General features: G+C 37.4%; 1 protein-coding gene across 2 annotated transcripts in view; it reads right to left on the reverse strand.

Moving 5' to 3' along the window:
• Positions 1-7,931, reverse strand: part of LOC122082683 (SKP1-like protein 21) — a 19,034-nt gene that overhangs the window by 5,447 nt on the left and 5,656 nt on the right. The gene's annotated exons all lie outside the window — the stretch shown is intronic.

The following is a 7,931-nucleotide window of genomic DNA, read 5'->3' on the forward strand; positions in this document are numbered from 1 at the left end:
CAGAATTTAACTGCTTCAGCCACACAGATGGACACAATAAAAAAACACATCTACACCTTGAAACAATTTACAAAAAATAAGCTTTATAATGTGATAGGCACATGGGTCCTGTTTCAATACCAAACATCCTCCTCGGCCAAAAGATTGCCCTTTAGTAGTTCTAATTCAAGCAGGATGAAAAGTCAGTCTTTCCACTACTGATAGCTCCAACAATCTAATGTCTAAACCTGAACTTTAAATTAAGAAATTCTGATAATGCAGCAACCAAGAGAAAAAAAAGGGAAGAAACCCTTCACAATGCACTCTTCTAGAGCATTCCTGTAAATAGCAGCAGCAGCTCCTCAGCAGCCTTGAGCTTCTATTTCTATATTCTGTTAGTCCTCAGCCAGGCTTTTTATTTTTTGTTCAGTTTCAGCTTTTAAATTAGTTCCAGAAGCTCATGATGATTACTAGTTTTGAGTTCTAGTAGTTTCTAAATCTACTTTAGGAAGGTCTGTTACATGTAATTGCTGCCTAAAGTTGATCCCTTACCATTAAATAGAGGTCAACACTTCCTTGTAAACCACAGTTCTCAATCAATAGAATTTGCTGCTGGTGTTCAATGTCGTGAATTCACAGGGTGATATTAAGGCAGATTCCTCAGGGTTTACAGGGTGGATTCCCTTGATGGCTACATGTGATTACTATGCTATTTCTGCAGCGATAAAAACAGGTCAGTTTCTCCATGTCGTGATACATAGTGGATACTCTGCGATATCCCTCAAAATACTGTCCTATCTGGCTCTAAAGACCCATATCATGCTGTTATTCTCTCTTGAATCCAAGCTACAAACCCTGCTTTTACACTTGCTGTTATTACTGTTTAACTACCCTGCCCTGTTTCTGTAAGCAAATCAGAACCTATCTTATCCCTTCATAGCTGAGAAATTTCAGCCATATTCAAGCCATTGTTGGGACTATCTGAAAGGGCAACTCGATCTGAGATTGTGCCCTACCTGACCAGTGGTTTTGAACGGTACAAGTTTTCTTTCAATCAGCCCCAATTCTTCTCTAATATAAGTCGTATTCATCTCCCTTATTTCTCCAAATTTCTCATCGTGTGGTATTTTTAACTAATCAGTGATTCAGTTCTTGATCAATGTGTTTTCTATTCCACCAACCCTATTCTGTCCTCTAAGTCTCTTGGCAATTTAGCCTTAAATCCCAGATTAAGGGATTTTCTTATATTCCAGCAACTGCTCTCACAACAGAAATCGGATGCCAGCCACACAAAGAAACTACAAAAGTAGAGGTGAAGGTTACAGCATAAATTTCTTCGAAATAGTACAGTACAAAAAAGAAGATTCCTCAGTGAACCTGGTAGAATGTAAATAAATTCAAGGAGAGGGTTCTCTGAGCAAATGGCATGGGGAAGTGCACCAATGAGGTATGACAAAATGGTTTCATACATAGGAGGGCAACGAGGCCATTTCATGTGAAGAAGAGATAGAGGCTGTTAGAATACTCTCCCTTGGCCAGCTGGCGGCTCAGAGAACCTTATCCCTGAATTCAAAATCTAATCCTTCAAGAAGCTCAAGGAAATTGACTTTCACACTCGGCTGTAATGCAGAAGTAGGTTACAAGTAAACTACCCCAGCAGTTTATAACCCCAAACAAACAACTCAAGACCCAAAAGTTACTCAAGACTAACCAGCAATAGACTAGGAAACAAGGGAAATAAGACCAGCAAATAAGCCCCCAAGAAAACAATAGCCATGCAACAGCAAAACCAGCCCAAAAACCTAACCCAATAGGAGAGAGGACCTGCAACAGGGCTAGAGAGAGAGAGGTGTGGCTGGGGCTGTGGGGCTCCAATTGAGCCACAAACTTGATCGATTGTAGGGCCTAGGGAGGGTACAAAACCCCCCAAATATGAAGAACTTCTGATGGCTGGTTTGAGAGTTATGGGCTTTCTTGATTTTCAAACCTAGGAGAGAGAATCTGGGAGAATTCTTCAAGAACTGTAGTAGGGCTACTTGGGCAGCAACAAGAAGAGGACCGAGTGATCCTTGGGTCGTTGTGAACACCCTCTGAAAAGGCTAGGCAGATTAGAGATCAATCTCTCTCTTAATTCCTCCATGGGTGCTGGTCGGTTATGTCTTTTGAAGTTCTAAACAGATCTGATTTTCTTACGATTCTTCAATGTCAGTAAGCAGTAACAACAAGCACTAACAATAACAGTAAATAGAGAATAGGAGAGGAAAGAAGCAAGACAAGTGTGGGTGGGATTGGCTATCTCGGCTCGGGCATCTCACCCACAGCTATCCCAGTTGTTTAAGCAATTAACTACAATCATTCATTATTCAAATTTGAGAATTGAGAGTATATAAGCTCCTCTATATATAGAGAGCATATTAGCTAATAGCAGTCATACCATAACTAGGAGTTAGACTCCCAGTAGGACTAGACATTACTTAATAGGAGTTGGACTCCAAATAGAACTAGACTAGAACTCCAACATGTAGTAGGTAACTAACTAGTCATTCACTAATAGGGAAACCTAAGTTAACGAAAACTGAAATAACAAAGGTAATACTCAAAACAGGACTCTAACTAAATTAATGAATCAAATCCCGTTTTCCTAACTTTCTACCCATATTTTAGGCTCATTAAAGTGGCCCATTACAAAGAAAACCCCTGGGATCAAAGGCCAAATACATACATAATCCAACCCAAGGCTTATTTGCAATAAAATAAGCCCATTAAGTGACTTATCTACATCAGGCTGCATAGAGCAGTAAAGGGCCATTGAAGGATGACAAGAATCAGTCCAAAAGGAGAAAAGGACCTCTCTCTTTTCATTACCCAGGTTTCCATTTCAGGCTAGGAAATCAAATAAAAAACTCTCTCGATTGTGTGCAGGATCAAGGCGCATAATGGAAGAAGTCTCAAATATCCACAAAGAGGTTAAACAAGGAGAGCTTTGAGATAAAGTGAAGGTATTTGTGTAATTTTCAATGTATTCATGGTTGTTTTGTGAAAATCAATGTAACATAATATTGCATATTCCTTTATTCTTTCTAAAGAGATCACAGTAGTTCCTTTTTTGAGCAACTCAAGTGTCCTTATTCTTCTTGTTGGAGTTACAAGCATATAAAGAAAGAACAAAGCATTACTCACAACCTACAATTTGGACATGTACAATTGGCATCTAACACTGGGGAAAAAAACCCGCAAAATGCATTGAGATGCAATCAATAATTGTACATCCCTATATAGCTGCATCATTTCTATAACCCTTGACACCAAAAAGTAATACAAGCCACATGAATGATAATGAAAAGTTGTCTACTCATTGAATTATGTGATCCTTTACCCCAAAAAAATTGAATTATGTGATCCTCTTGGTGTCCCCAGGAACACTTTTGAGGCCCTTGGCATAACTCCCTCCTATTGTAACTTGCACAAGACTGAACAATAATGCTTCAATTAACCCTAAACCTTCTCTTATTAACTCATTCCTTCTAATTAAATCCTCTTTTATTTCCATATAAATTTAATTTGTTTCCTTTCGCAAGCCTCTCCTATGAAGCTGAAGAAAGAATAAGAGAAGAGATAGGGGCTGCTACGAAACTCTGAACAAAACCCGCGAATAGTAACGTGAACAGCAATTTTGATGTACTACTATATTTGAAAAAATCAAAATAGTAGCCAATTGACAAGGATCTATACAAAAAAGATGGTTCAGATGCAAATAATGAAGACTAGGAGTGAAATAAGACAACAATGGAGGAAAACAAAACAATAACCATGAGGAGCAAAACAAGTAATTTTCAGCCAAAAATTAGGGTAATAAAATGCAAACAATCTTTGATTTCAGGAGTCAACTTGAATCAACAAATGGAAGCAAAACAATAACTTTTCCTAGATCTTGAGAAGGGAAGGGCAGGATTGGTATTTTACAAATATCTCAAGATCACGCCATCAGAAAAGGGCCAGATTTGAATCAATCTCCAAATTAGGGTTCTTGAATGCCTAGTCAAAATTTGAGTTCAATCAGATGGTTGAATTGCTTAATCCAAAAAAAGGTGTGAAATTCATCCTTCTAGAAAACTTGAAGTAATTCAAGAAAAACTTGAAGAACAATACCTGTTGTTGGATGCAGAAGATGATGAAAAAGAATAAAAAATTGAAAAAAAAGAAAAAGGATGGAGATGGGATAGATGTGGGTGGGAATGGCTATCTCAGTCTAGCCTCTCACCCACAACTATACCTCAGTTGTTAAAGAAATCCTCTTAGAATTTGGGAGCACAAAGCTGCAAATTTCATTCATCAAATTCATGTACAATGTTGTAGCCCCTTTCAAGCTTATATAGAAAACTCAAACACTAAAAAAGAAAGGCTTAACCAAATCCTTAACTAATTGGGAAACCTAAATTGGCTAGGAAACTGAAATAACAAAGAAAATAGACTCAAAACAATAACTAATAATGAATTAGATCTCAATTTTCTACTTTTTATCCATATTTTAGGCCCATTAAAGATTCCTACTACAAAGAAAACCCATGGGATCAAAGACCCAACACATACATAACCCAACCCAAAGGTTATTGCCAAGAAAATAAGTCCTTTAAGTGACATGGATCAAAGGCCCAACACATACATAACCCAACCTAAATCTTATTTCCAAGAAAATAAGCCCTTTAAATGACTTATCTACATCAAGATGACTCCAAACATCCTACAACTAGCTACAATAACTCCAATAAAAGAAACCCACACAATCTTATCCATATGACCTATGTACAGAATAAAGATCCCAAACGTGGGCTTAACAAAGAGGCCTATTACATCCATAAACCTGAGAAAAAAATCCAAGGCCAATAAAATCCATCCATGGGCCAAAACAAAGTCTTCCTAGGCCCAATTGAACAATCTAAGCTGCATCAATGCAGCAATACAGCAAGACTTACGAAGTTGAATGTGGGCAACAAAGAAAGAACAAGCAGACAAGAAGAAAGCAATTGAACTAATCTTGAAATGTAGGAGTTGCAAGAATAGGAAGTATAGAGTAAGTACACCCCTCGATTTCTATCTATCAATGGCGGGGAGACTTTCATTCAATCAATGATGTCAACTTCCTATGATGCTTCCACCCAATCAATGAGCTTTTCATTTGCTATGAAATGACAAAAGGAAAATTAAATGGTTTGCTGATGCGAAATGGAGATCAAAATAAAAATAAAAACAAAAAAAAAAAAATAATGAAGAGGCGATTAGTGAAAAATTGGGGAATGCTGGTATTGGCTTTGAGTTAAAGTGGTGAGGAAACAAAACATGTTTATTAGTTAGCAACAGATATGAGAATAAATATGGTACGTGAATCATCGGTGGACCCAAAGTAGATAGGATATTGAGCTGATTTTCTAGCAGTTAAATATGTCATTATTCACTAGTCCAACTTGTACTTAACCCAATTTCATACTCTTAACATAAAGACCATACAGATTCACTAATCCATGGCACCATCCAAAGACTTCTACATGATTTTTCAGTTGATCAAGGAGGAGGTATAGGTCCGATTCAGAGTTCTATAAAAGTAAAAGCACTGCCACAAGCTAGTGCAGGTGCAATATCATCAATGAAATCCCTAAAGTGGAAATACCATCAATCTAATGGAAGTACAAAAACATTGACATGCTAAGTGTTGTGACCCAGTAACACTACATGTGACCTCTCAACCAAAAAGAGAATCATGTTGGCAGAATTATTGCCCAACAGTTACGAGGTTAAAAAAGTGTGCTTACACTGAAAATGCCAGACATTGTGGTTTAGCAAAATGAAGGAAATGATTCATTACTATGACATTTTACAAGGCTGTCTGTAAGTAAAGATGATTTAACCAAGCATATCCAAGACTCGGTTCCATGGTGCATGCTATTTGCCGATGATATTGTGCTGATAAATGAAACTGTAGATGGGATTAACAATAAATTGGAGCTATGGAGATCAAGCTTAGAATCAAGAGGTTTTAGGTTAAGCAGAACAAAGACGGAATATATGATGTGCCCCTTCAGTCAATCTAGAGGAGGGGAGGGAGTGGTGAAGCTTGGGGAACAAGAACTACAGCGGAAGGACTGTTTTAAATACCTAGGGTCCATTATTGACAAAAAGGGGGATATCCACGATGATGTGGCCCATAGGATTAAAGTGGAGTGGATGAAGTGGTGAGGTGCGTCGGGAGTGTTATATGACAAAAGAATACCTATTAAACTCAAGGAAAAATTTTACAGGATAGTTATACGACCAGCTATAACGTATGGAGCGGAATGTTGGGCGATTAAGAAGAGTACTTTGAATAAATTGAGTGTAGCGGAGATGAAAATGTTGCAAGGCCTGTGTGGCAAGACCAGGAGAGATAGAGTAACAAATGAGCATATTAGAAATGACTTGGGGGTTGCACCAATCCAAGACAAACTTCATGAGAGCCGATTGAGGTGGTATGATCATGTGCAACGGAGACCTATGGAGGCCCCAGTAGGAAGAGTGATTAGATTCATTTGGGGGGAACTAGAAAAGGTAAGGGAAGGCTAAAGATGACTTTAACGAAGTGGTGCAAAATGATATAAAAACCGTAAGGCTTGACTCTAGCATAGTTGTCAAGATGCCAAAGCGAACCAAGGCGGTGGAGGGTTGTCTGAGCGCTTAGAGGGAACTAGAAAAGGTAAGGGAAGGCCAAAGATGACTATTAACGAAGTGGTGTAAAACGATATAAAAACCGTAGGGCTTGACTCTAGCATAGTTGTCAAGGTGCCAAAACGAACTAAGGTGGTGGAGGGTTGTCTGAGCGCTTAGGCGAGAAGGCGCCCGCCTTAAGGCAAACAAGTGTTATTTTTTATTTTTCCTATTTTCTAACATTATTAAGTTACATATACCTTGTATCATAAAAAATCAAGATTAAGCCACATCAAATCATTAAAAATCAACATTTAGCCACATCAAATTATAAAAAATTAACATTAAGTCATATTAAGTTATAAAAAATCAACATTTAGATAAATGCTCTTATTCTATAATAAGTTTGACTGGTCAAATTATTTTATTTTTACATGAGACTTTTTGTATTAGTTATAACATAAAATCAGCTTTTTAACCAGTCTAAGATTACTTAAATCTGAGTTGCAATGACAAAGTTATGCTTCAGTCAAACTTACGCCTGAATGAAAATAATTTTATGAATATCAAAATAAAATAATATTTTATCGGACTTTTGGTTTTTAGCAATGTTTTAACATGATAGAATTTATAAAATTTTCATAATTGAGAAAAACCCCAGCATTTAAAAGTTGAAAATCGTCCCTATAACCAAAATCCAATTTTTGTTCTTGGATTGGGGGGTTGACTTTTTATCCTTTTGGAATTTGATTTTTAAACAATTTTTATTGGATTCAAATAGGGGGTTTTTGCTTATTTATGAATATCTTAAGTAAATGAAATAACAAATATTAAAAACATTTACTTGAATGATATTTGGCATAAATAAGTACCGAAACACAAGGCGACATGCAGTGCAATAAGGCAGTTGTCGCCTAGGCCCCAGGCAAACCACCTGGACGCCTAGTTGGCGACGCCCTGACAACTATGAACTCTAGTATGACTTTAGGTAGAGTTACGTGGAGGACAAGGACCCGTATTGCCGGCCCCCTATAGGGGATGTTCCCATGATGCGTCTTTGTATATTGTTGTACTTCTTTTATCCCCAAATCTCTTTAGCCGCTCCTTTATGCTTCTTTACTTTTACTTATTGGATCCATGTAACCGGCCCCATTCAGTTGGGATAAGGTTATGATTGTAGTTGTTGTTGTTGTTGTTTTTGTTGTTGTTGTTGTTGTTGTTGTTGTCTGTAAGTAAAGATGATGGTTAAAATGGCCGCCATTTATCACCAAAAAAAA

The sequence above is a fragment of the Macadamia integrifolia genome, chromosome 6 (genome assembly GCF_013358625.1).
Source record: "Macadamia integrifolia cultivar HAES 741 chromosome 6, SCU_Mint_v3, whole genome shotgun sequence".
In the NCBI taxonomy this organism is placed as follows: domain Eukaryota; kingdom Viridiplantae; phylum Streptophyta; class Magnoliopsida; order Proteales; family Proteaceae; genus Macadamia; species Macadamia integrifolia.